Here is a 12,186-nt window from a genome sequence, read left to right as displayed (position 1 = left end):
GTTCCTGTCTAATGAACCTCCTACTCCCTCCCTCTCTCTCTCTCTCTCTCTCAATGTATATACGGATATAAAAGCATGCATGCATATGTGTGTGTGTGTATGTATACATACATACATACATACATACATACATATATATATATATATAGGGTAAGGATCCTAAGAGAACCCTTGGCAAATTGAGAACTTTGAAAACCATTTTGGACCACTAAAAAAAACTTCTAAAAAAATATTTAAAAAATTATAAAACAAAAAAAAAACCAAAATTTTAAAAAAGTAAAAAAACCAAAATTCTTATATTTCATTCCGGTTTCATAAAAAAAATAATAATTCGTATTATACCAATACACATGTGTATAATTTCATTTAATCTCTAGTTACGTAATGTAAACATATGTACATTATCATTTACCTTAAATTATACATATATGTAAATAAAAAACATATGTGTACATATATGTACATATTACACATATATGCATAATTTAGCTAAACCGAGAATTTTTTTTTTCGTGTTTGTTTTATGAAACCGGGATGATAAATAAGAATTTTGGTTTTTTACTTTTTTTATTTGTGTTTTTTTTTTGTTTTATGATTTTTTTTTATTTTTGGGTTTTTTGTGGTCCAAAATGGTTCTCATAGTTCTCAATTCCTAAAAAGTTCTCACATGATCCTGATCCTATGTATATATGTGTGTGTATGTATTAATAAATCTCCACGCATTCGAAATACAAAGGATGGTCAAGTTGATTCCTGACCCTATAAAGCAAATTGTTCAGCCAAATTATATATTTTCACAAGTTCCTTAAATAAATATTGTGTACATAATGATAGGAAAAGTTCAGAATATCATACTAAACTAAATGTAAAAAAAAGGAACCTTTTCGATGAGATCAAGAATGTCTTTGTTGTCTACAAACTCTATGTAGCTCCAGTTAATTTCCTCTTTGTTGTATACATCTTGCTGCATCCTGAAAACATGCTGTTTGAAGGGGACAAATAATATGGAAATTAATACAAATACGCGCTTACAAATAGAAAATTAACAATTTGGAAAAAGAGCATAGGTCACACCTGATTGAAGTGTTGTTGCAGCTTCTCGTTAGTAAAATTAATACAAAACTGTTCAAAACTGCACAATTTAATAATGAAAATCAAGTCAATGTAGAAACAATTACATTAATAACTATAAGTTCCAAAGCGTAAAGCATACCTGTTGGTTTTAAAGCTCTCGAAGCCGTATATGTCAAGAACACCTATCAGTGAACTTGAATTCGGGTCTTGCCCAATTGACACATTAATTTTATCCACCAACCTGTAAAAATGAAACATATATTATGCAAATTCATTAAAGGTGGCAATTTTGTCACTAATAACCTATGCATGGGTCCAATTCGGGTAGTGCTTTTTCGCAAATTGGTCAAATAAAAAATAAGGCTAAAATGGGGAGTTCAAACGGTTTACTATATTAGTTATTACTGTATAAAAATATTGAGACTCATATATCTTTCTATTCAAATATTTAGATCTATATTGTAAAAGTACTGTTCTTACACTCACAGATACTGTATTGACTATTTATTAGAATTTAAAATGAACAAAATATTGTTTGCAGGTAAATCCAACAACAACAATCATACCCAGTAAATCCCACACATAGCAAAACTATTAGTAGGGTCTGGGGAGGGTGGGATGTAGGCAAACCTTACCTCTACCCCTGGGGAATAGAGAGGCTGCTTCCAAGGGACCCCCGGCTCCAAAAACAAACGACATAATAGTAGAATAGTAAATAACGCATAAAATAGACTATTGGGAAAGTGTAATATTTAGTACTAACGAGAAAAAAAAGTAGATAGAATAATTATAATAAATAGCAGTATTAGTAGCAAGATAAACAATAATAGTAACAAAAACAAATTATACTAAGGAGGTAAGGTTATGACTCTTAAGACATATTTCCAAAAACAAACTATATCATCTCCCTAGAAGTCCTTAACCTTAATTCTACGTCTCCAAGAAGTCCTATCATCAACCATATCCTCGGAGAGATGCAGCTTTATTAGGTAAATCCAACGTATCCCATTTTGTTCATATTAAAATACGACCTGTTTCAAGCCAAAAAGTCGTTGCGGTAATGTAGATCTGTTCGGTTCATCAGTGCGTTCGGTTATTTTCGGTGATGGATAAAGGCATAACCAAAACTGAACCGAAAAAATCGGTTTTCATAAATTCAAAAAACGAACCGTCGGTTTTGAGTCCGGCTCGGTTATTTTGGTTTAATCAGTTACAAGTTGGTTAATTCGGTGAAACGTGAACAGTTGAAATTACCAATCAAACAAACGAGAATATAAGGTCTTAGCCAAACCATCCCTGCTGAGAGCTGCACCCTCCGGGTCCGGTTCGGTTATTTCGGTTTAATCAGTTACAAGTTGGTTAATACGGTGAAACGTGAACAGTTGAAATTACCAATCAAACAAACGAGAATATAAGGTCTTAGCCAAACCATCCCTGCTGAGAGCTGCACCCTCCGGGTCAAGGCTTTTCTTGATAACTTCTTCCGGAGTCACCATCACACGCTTCAATAAAGCGTCTTCCAATGCATGAGGATCACACCTATACATACAAACATATAAACACACATACATGTATCCACCAAAAAAAACATAAACAGAAAGAAACACACATTAGTAGCTCGGCTGTCGTTTGCAGATGGAATTTGGATTTCTCATCTTTCAGAATTGCTGAATCAACCTCTTCCCCTTTGGAAAATGTAGAGTTACCAAGATGTAAAATTGAAGCCACAACTCTAAATATTGCATCCTGAAAACCCGCAAAAGAAACATAACTAACGATTCAGTTTGAAGAAAGATAATTAACAATTCCATTAGAAGATGTAAAACCTGTTCCTCTTTGCTAATTCCAACAATATCCATGGCTCTACAAGTGGCAAGATAATCATGGGCATCACTTACACCAACAAGTTCAAAGCAATTTGATTGATTGAGATAGTGAAAAGACTTAGGATCTCCCATCTTATATTTCTTAACTTCCTTGAATGTAATGAAAACAGTTAGTTAACATTCTTTAAGTTATTAGCTAAAGTTTTAGTTACATAACCTAACTACCTCTGGAGGTGCTGCACAAAGTAGATAAAAACAGTGGTAATTGCGTTCGGGATCAGATACTTGACAAACACGAGATCTTTCTAGAAGGTATGTCCGGATGGCGGCTCCAGATATTCTTCCGAATTTATCAAACTGAAGCTCAACAAATTTTCCAAAACGGCTGCAGCATAGAAATGGGTTGATCAAGATATTTTAAGCCAATGCAAATAATATTGAATGAGTACTAGAGGTGGCAATTTAAACCCACTTGGTAAAAACTGGAAGGTCGAAGTGTTTTAACAACATAAAACCTTTTGAATCAATATGTTGATGATGTGATTCTCATAATCATACTTAATACATTAAACCAATCATACTTTACCAAACTAGTCAAGTTGGTCAACTCTTTTACCAAAATAGTAATTTGACAATAAAAGCCCCTAATCGCCAGATAAGCCCTAAAAAAGCGTCTGATAAACACTAAAAGAGAAAAAAAAAACCTGGCACCGGCAAAACATTAAAAAATCCCTAGCCGCCGGCTAAACACTAAAAAAACACTGGCAGCCAGTTAAACACTATAGTGAGCATCTAGAACCCTGTTAAACACTAAAAAAAGCCCCTAGTCGCCGCAAATACACTAAAAGACGCCGGCTAAGCCCCAATTTTCAATGTCTTTTTTGTGAATTTTCTTGGTCAACTTGACTATTTTGGTAAATTTCCCTATAAAAATTGCCTGTTCTGATTAAAACTCGTTTTAACACATTACATAACCCGTCCATTTTACCACCTCGTACAAGTACCAAGTTTCTTGTAACATAAAGTTAAGCTGTTTTGCACCTGGAATTGTTATTTCTAACAGTTTTTGCATTGCCAAATGCTTCCAGAACTGGATTTGACTGCGAATATAAAATGTGATATTAAATTGCTTTTATACTTTATTAATTGGATTGTTTAAAGAGATACAACAAAGAGTTGCAGTTATTATGCAATCTTACTTCCAGAACTTGTTGTTCAACTGTTCTTCCTTCAGTGCCTTTATGACCGCCAACATAAGCAAGATATCTCATAAGCATTTTAGTAGTTTCAGTCTTACCCGCACCACTTTCACCACTAACCAGAATTGAGTTGCTTTTCCCTCCATCAACCATTTCCCTGCGCTCCATTTCAAGTAAACATGTCTACATGATCCTTTATATGATCTGTAAAACGCAAAAAAGAATGGAAAATTACCTGAAAGCAGTTTCTGCAATTGCAAATACATGAGGACTTAAAGCCCCAAATTGTGCTCCACTGTATTTTTCCATGATTTTAGCATCATACAATTCAGGCAAACTTTGAAATGGGTTAATGGCGATGAGGATATTTCCTGTATAAGTCTGTCACAATGTCAGTACAACACAACATTATGGGTTGAAATGGGTCACTTTTGTTACAGTATGAAATGGGATGATTATATGATTAAAAAAAGAATAGTATTTGAATAAAACAATTAGGCGGTTATGTGGATTAAAAATAGAGTGTTGGCGCTTTTAATTTGACCTATTTGAAATAAAACAAAACCCAAATCGACCCATTCATAAGTGAGTTGACATTCTCACCTCTAGTTTTCTTTCACTGGATTGCATAACAGTTGAAAATAAATAAACAATGAAGTTGGACATCCTCTTACATAGATCTTATCTTGTTCATATCTGACAGATAGATTATGCAAAACGCCAGGCTCGTGTAAATAAGAAAGTTTGGTCATGTCATCTACTCCACCATCAGGAGTGTCCAGCTCCTTGGGGTGTACCTTGGATATTTTTGTAACAACCTGTAGACATCATATAGAGAGTTTAAAGGGAGAAGTAATCATGAACCTAAACTTGTATAATTAAAGGTCTGCCTAATAACGAGTGATGTAAAAATATGAACTCATTAACACTTGACACAAGCATGAGATAAACTTACTTTCTTCCCATCAGTAGTTTGGACTTCAATTTCTTTTCCATTTATTATTAATACTTCTCCCTCAATCCAAGCCACTGATGAGTCTTCCACCCATACGTGAGAGCCTACATTGACTTTGCTAGTAGTCTCCTGCATATTGATTCAAAGAATCATCAAAATCATATGAAGAACAAGCATTCTAACCTTAACAAGTGGACACATTTATTAGAAACTACATCATACTTTCAAATTGAACCCACCAATGAAATCTAACATAAGAATCATCCAAATAGTCAATATCAAAAAGTAAAGCAAAACTTCAAATCTTTAAGGTTCACTAATGAATAAGAATCATCCAAATAGTCAATATCAAGAAGTAAAGTATAACTTCAAATCTTTAATGTTGTCTTAGGTGAATCACTAATCATGTATTACAATAATGAAAAAAAATAGTGAAAAAATAACATATATGGTCTATCATATGGATCAAATAATTTGAATCTGGTCCTCATGTCCTAAGATAATATAATGAAGTTTTAGCAATATTGTTCACATCCACCATCAAAAGGATCATAGCATTCTACACTACTTGGTTTCTATAATATTAATGAAGCAAGCCAATGTGCTCTCTATAAATTTGGGGAAAACTTCATACATAACATTCCAAAATATAAAGATGAGTTCCTTGATTTATGTTTTTTTTTCTTTTTGTAAATAGTCTTATTATTAAAGCATTAAAAAGGTAAGATGGTAAAAGTCTTGAGTTATATCTGATAAAATAAATAAAATTAAAATTAAAAATAGTTACCAATTACATGTCATGTAGGCATGGGAACCTATTACACGTAAAAAACCTAGGGTTAGAACATAAGCTGAAACTTGAGTGACCTAATCGGGACAACAACATAAAAATGAATGAGTGACGTAATTAGAACAACAGTTAAACTTTGTTGCTATTTCATAAAGTTACCCCCTAAATTTATACTAAAAGCTACCAAGAAGAGCAAAACTAATTAAAGCTAACTATCATTGCCTATGATCTCAAAGTATATTAAATTTCAAATTTAGAGAAAAGCATGCTCTACAACTGTTTATGAAATTGCACATCAAGAATAAACATAAGGAATAAAATGTGTTTGCTGTGTTGAAAGATACTACAACCAATGCAATGTAACACAGACATGAATAATAATAATAATAATAATAACAATAACAATAACAATAACAATAACAATAACAAGACATGAATAATAATAACAATAACAATAACAATAACAATAACAATAACAATAATAATAATAACAATAATAATAATAATAAGAAGAAGAATAATAATAATAAGAATAACAATAACAATAACAATAACAATAACAATAACAAGAATAATAATAATAATAACAATAATAATAATAATATCATACCATGTATGTATCAGACGAGGCGCTCCGTCACAACAAATTCCTCCATCGTTACAGAAGGCGGATATATGAAACTGCGCTTGCGTGTCAAATATCCCTAATTAACAACAACATCAACATAAACCTAATTACCATATATTCGTCAATTATAATCAGAAAACATATCCTCCAAATTTCACATCCAAAATCCAAATCACACAGCAAACTCGTGAAACGAGCAATTAGGTTTTGAAATCGAGAATGCAGATCGATTGACGGCAAAAAGTGGATAGGATGAATCCGGCAAGCGTACGACGATGATGATGAGATGGAGAATGGATCTGTGATTGGAAAGCCTACCTAGGGTTTCGGAGCCGTTTGAAATGAATCAATTTCGCTGCTGATTTGGGGGAGCTTCTTTGTGGTTGTCCCTTCGCGCCTTATTCATACATCGGTTATCAATAACTATATAAATATTATATTGGCCTTTTTTCAGTTAAAACATTCAAGGGTAATTCAGTCTTTTACCTGAAGCCAATGGGTTATACACGGCTCATTGTTGGTTCAAATGAGGAGTGACTTTGTTTTAATTCCCGATTCATCTCTCTAATATTACATTAAAAATTATTATATTTTTTCTCTTTTTTCTAGTTAAATAATAATTTTTATGTCTTTATCATTATATTTTCTCTATCCTCTACTCGTAATCATTTTAAAAAAATATTAAAAAATTTTAAAGAGTGAACAGTGTTTCTCCAAATTTAACTATGAACAGTAAATGTTCTCTATACTCTACTAACAATCACTCACAACCATACTCTAAAAAATGAAGAATACACTTACATAAATTTTAAAAACCTATTGGGAATGCTCTTAAGTTATTAAACTTTCAAACTAGTTCTTTCACTATCCTAAGTTCTAGCATCATGGGCTGTAACCGTTTTGCTTTTAATATCCATGGATGAATGAAAAACGGGCATATGAGTTTGTGTTGAAAAAAAATTGTCAATTCAAGTTTGGCAACTTGTGTGGTTTTCTATTTGGAACCTAATTACAAGTTTGGATGGTGATTTATGTATCTTAAACGCGTGCTAGGTTGCACTATGGTTTAATTGAGTGGTGTTTTCTGTATCTTGAGTAACCCGTAGTCTATCCGTTTATATATTATTACCGGCTGATTTTCTATCATTGCCCTCTATAATAAACAGGGGCCAGCTCACTGTCAATCTGCCATCCATGGGTGGGCAGTCACCCTTTTGAAATCTTTCTTTTTAGCAGCATACATATGTGCAGATCCCGAGTGCTCCCATAAAGGTTTGCAATCGCGCCCCTTAAACCTTTGCAACTAAAGAGAAAAGAAAAGAACAATGAAGTGTCAAGATTTTTTTCAGCCATCTTAGAAAGCTCTGCAATTGCAAGTAGAAATTAAAGGAAGAAGACGATGGTTTAATTGCGGGAAAATTCCCAAAATAGTCCAAAGTAAAGGAGAGGGTCTTCAAATAGTCCAAGAAATTTCCTAATTCCAGAAATAGTCCAAGTAATTCTATCGGCGCCGATAGGTTTGAAAAAAGTTGAAAAAATCCGATGGTTTTCAAATATCCAATACCAAGCTGCCAAGTGTCCCACTACCCACCTACCCCCGATGGTTTTCGGTTTTCCAATGAAATCCGTCTAGACCGATAATTTTGGAATGAAAATCATCTCGCATGAAAACCATCTCCAAAAATCATGTTTTTTTGAAATTCATCTGAGCCGATGAATTTCAAATGAATTTCGTCTTCGAAGATAATTTTCAAAAAAACATGCACCACCACCACCACCATGGTCTCCACTTTCCGGCCACCACCCCACCCACCGCCACCACTCCCACTTTTCCGGCAAACATCACCTCCATTACTAATCGATGCTTTTACAGAAACTTTTCATTGTTGGTTCCAACATCAAACATAATAGGAAGAACCTGTAATAGCCAGAGTAAATGAGCACTGAAACAAATCTGCATATAGATTAAGGAAACCCAATGCATGTAACTTAAACCTAAATTAATCAACGAACACTAACAACATTGAAACTTAATGCCCCAAATCAATTAATCTCAATATGTAACATCGATTAGTAAGTAAGAACATCAAAGTAACCAAAATGAGGCTCTTTAATCAATGATTGACGCAAAGACACCCAATCGGTGAAGTCAATTGTTGGTAGACGAAGATTATAGCAAATGGATGTTAGGTTTGTGGAGCATCGATAATTATTAGCTTCTGTAAAGACAAACTTTAGTGCTTAAAAAGTAGTTTGCTACCTTAAGAATGCAGCGAACCGCGGTTCCGATGCCAACATAAAAAACAGCCGGTGGCCAACGGCCCTCGATCTCTGCCGTCGCCAAGGGTTCCAAAATGGAGCCCGGCAACAGTCACATCATCGCGGTCGCCTATTTGAAGGGTTTGCCGGAAAAGTGGGAGTGGTGGTGGCGGTGGGTGGGGTGGTGGGCGGAAAGTCGAGATCATGGTGGTGGTGGTGGTGGTGGTGCATGTTTTTTTGAAAATTATCTTCGAAGACGAAATTCATTTGAAGTTATCGGCTCAGATGAATTTCAAAAAAACATGATTTTTGGAGATAGTTTTCATGGGAGTTGATTTTCATTACAAAATTATCAGTTCATACGGATTTCATAGGAAAACCATCAAGAGTAGGCGGGTAGTGGGACACTTGACAGCTTGGTATTTGATCTTTGAAAACAATCAGATTTTTTCAACTTTTTTCAAACCTATCGACGACGATAGAATTACTTGGACTGTTTCTAGAATTAGGAAATTTCTTGGACTATTTGAAGACTCTCTCTGTTACTTTGGACTATTTTGAGAATTTTCCCTTTAATTGCTTATATAAAATATATGTTTGTTTTTCTTTCTTAGAGTATATGATGGTGGTGTAGTCGTGCAAGTCTATAGGAACCTACCACCTAACCACCATTCCCTTTTTCATTAATTTTTTAATATTTTAAAAATCTTATAGGTTATTTGTTGCTTGATTTGTATATAAACTAGTAGGTAAATCTACTGCAATGCGGCAGTTCTACATGACGCTTAACCCCCCGCGGGGGCGTCTTGATTACGTCTCATATGTTATTAATTCAATGACGAAAAAGTATTAAAGTCAAACCACCCTTTTAAATCAAGGAAACCAAATTCAACTCACAGCATTCATGGGTTATATTTTGTTAAGTTTTGTATAGTATTTACATTTTAAAACCCTAGGAACTAAGGGTGCCAAATCCTCAAACTAAACAACCCCAACCTCCTTCCTCTCCCGTTTTCCCGACTGCCAAAAATTCCCACCGCCTGCAAAACCCATCTCCCTTCGGCCACATCTCCGGCTACGCAAATCATTTACGGATAGGCTTATTAATCGTTAATTATTTATTCAAATGCAAGACGAATGCATTCAAAGGCCATTACAATCATTAACCTATGTCTTTAACAAATCATTGACTTTAATTAAACAAACTCGAAACCTTCACTTTATGATTATCAACCAGAACTCGTTACAAGCTAAATCGAACATTATCAGACCCCTGAGCACACTTGTCTGTTGGCTTCTAAAACACCCATTCCCTTAATTCCTCTCAACGCCTTCTTTATGAGCAAATCGGAACTCGCCGTCGAGTTCCGAACTCCGATCAAGCCCGCTCGCTACCTGTCAATTCTGTAACATCTCGGATTTTTTCGTATTTGTTTACCCGATTCGGGAATGTAATTCGGATCTTTCGTATCAATAAAATCATGAATTTAATTGTAATTAATTTATTTTAATTTAGTTTATAATTTTATAACTTTCATTAATGCCAAATAGCACTTAGAAACTCTTAAAATCGCACAAAATGACTTAAAAATGCATTTTTGGAATTACAGGGACTGGAACTGCAAAAAATCAAAATCTGGTAAAAGACCCCCCTTCGCACAGAACGAAAGAGGAGTCTCTGATCCTACGCGCGGCGCGAAGAACGCCCAATTCAGCCAATTTTATTTTCGATTCTTGTTTAATGCTAAATTTTTTCCTAAATGACTCTCAATCACGAAAATTGAGCTATAAGTTGTTTAATCTGCTATTGAAAAGTGTCTAGATTCATTCCTTGTGATTTGATCGATATATTGGAGATCTCAAGACCCGATTTTGTCATCAATATGTCATTCGGTTGCCTAAACGAGTCAATTTCTTGTTCTTCAAGTTGTATCTCTGCCTATATAATCACACCACATCTCCAAACCCTAGAATGCTACTGAATACTACTCTCCCAGCTGTCACATCCATTCAACTGATGTTTACACCCTCGTTTTTGCTATAATACTCGAAGTCTCGAAGTTTACAAGATGTAGTTTGACTTTGATAATTTTCTGATCTTTGACTTCGATTTCCCATCAACTCAAGCATTTTTCGGGTAAGTTGTTAACTGATGAATTGTTCACTATTACTCATTTGTCAATAACCCTCAATCAATTTATGAGATTGAGGGTTATTGGCGGGTCAATTCGATTCAAACCCGTTTAAGGGCATATTGGTCAACAACTTTGACCAATCAGTTTCTCACACTTTTGGTCGACCACCACCTTTCGATCCAGAAAACTTTTATTTCTGTTTCGAGATTTTAAGGCTACTGAGCAAAACCCGACTTCCAACTCACTGTTCGGATTCTGGTCAGTACCAGCTCGCTTCAACGTTAAATATCTCATAACCGGAGTTCTAGACATCCATTTGGATCGATTCTAGTGGCTATGTTCTCGGTTTTAATCATAGTTTATTATTTCTAAGTTTCAGGTATGTTCAGTTTATCTCAATCAACACATTAAAGGACGGTTCGTTCGTTTTATCGTATTCTTATTCTTATTTCTCGCACACTCGCCTAAGCAATAAGGTGAGATATCATGCCCCTTTTTATTTTATTGTTTTCAAATGTTTATGGGACATATGCGTATCTAATTCATATTTTTATATCATATATATACACAAACTCGCAAACGTAAATATTGTGTGTATTTCAATTAAATGCTAATTGATATTTGTTTAAGTGTTTTTGTTATCGCATTCGGAGAGGTTCATCATAATATATCGTAGTAAGTATGATCATATGCCGTCTTAGTAGCCAAAGCCCGTTCGCATGCCGATGGTCAACCGACAATCACATTTATATGCTAGTATTAGTAGCCAAAGCCCGATTCGCATGGCGATGGTCAACCGACAATCACATTTGTATGCTAGTCATAGTAGCCAATGCTAAATTCATAAGGCAACGTCAACTGACATATTATTTGCTCATGGTTTGATTGATTATTACTCACATTATTTTGTTTGCGTATTTATCATTTATTATTTATATTATTATTAGTGTCGAAATTGATAATTATCTCACTCAACATGTGTTGTTGACAAATCTCTTTTTATTTTCTATACATATGCAGGTTATCAATTGATTTGAAGCTATGATGAAGAACGCATAGAAAGACCTTAGACAATAACATAAATAATATTTGCTCTATTTTATTTTAGTTTTGGAAGTATTAATTATTTTGGATTATATTTGTCATGTTTGGAACTTTTGCACATATTTGAAATTGAAATAAATAAATTAAATAGATATTGTCATATTTAATATTGTATAATAGTACATTGTAAGCTGTGAATCACAGTTCGCACCCCGACATTTCCGTCTTAGCTTGGGGTGTGACTAATTCGACATCACCCAGGTATCATTTTATGCT

The 12,186-nt window shown here is 34.2% G+C and overlaps 1 pseudogene across 1 annotated transcript in view; it reads right to left on the bottom strand.

The window, feature by feature from the left end:
• Positions 1-5,207, bottom strand: part of LOC143532593 (myosin-9-like) — a 30,398-nt pseudogene extending 25,191 nt beyond the window's left edge. Inside the window, exons 1-12 of the transcript XR_013135202.1 lie at positions 5,055-5,207; positions 4,774-4,917; positions 4,335-4,480; positions 4,100-4,256; positions 3,942-4,000; positions 3,126-3,285; positions 2,901-3,050; positions 2,684-2,820; positions 2,467-2,613; positions 1,214-1,315; positions 1,075-1,132; positions 881-982 (exon numbers count right to left, since the gene is read on the bottom strand). The product of XR_013135202.1 is annotated as a myosin-9-like (transcript). The remainder of the gene's footprint in view (positions 1-880; positions 983-1,074; positions 1,133-1,213; positions 1,316-2,466; positions 2,614-2,683; positions 2,821-2,900; positions 3,051-3,125; positions 3,286-3,941; positions 4,001-4,099; positions 4,257-4,334; positions 4,481-4,773; positions 4,918-5,054) is intronic.
• Positions 5,208-12,186: the final 6,979 nt, after the last annotated feature.

This window comes from Bidens hawaiensis, unplaced genomic scaffold (assembly GCF_021521415.1).
Source record: "Bidens hawaiensis isolate Kalapana, Puna unplaced genomic scaffold, B.hawaiensis_p1.1 tig00009479_1, whole genome shotgun sequence".
Taxonomy (NCBI): domain Eukaryota; kingdom Viridiplantae; phylum Streptophyta; class Magnoliopsida; order Asterales; family Asteraceae; genus Bidens; species Bidens hawaiensis.
This window is presented reverse-complemented; position numbering and strand designations above follow the sequence as displayed.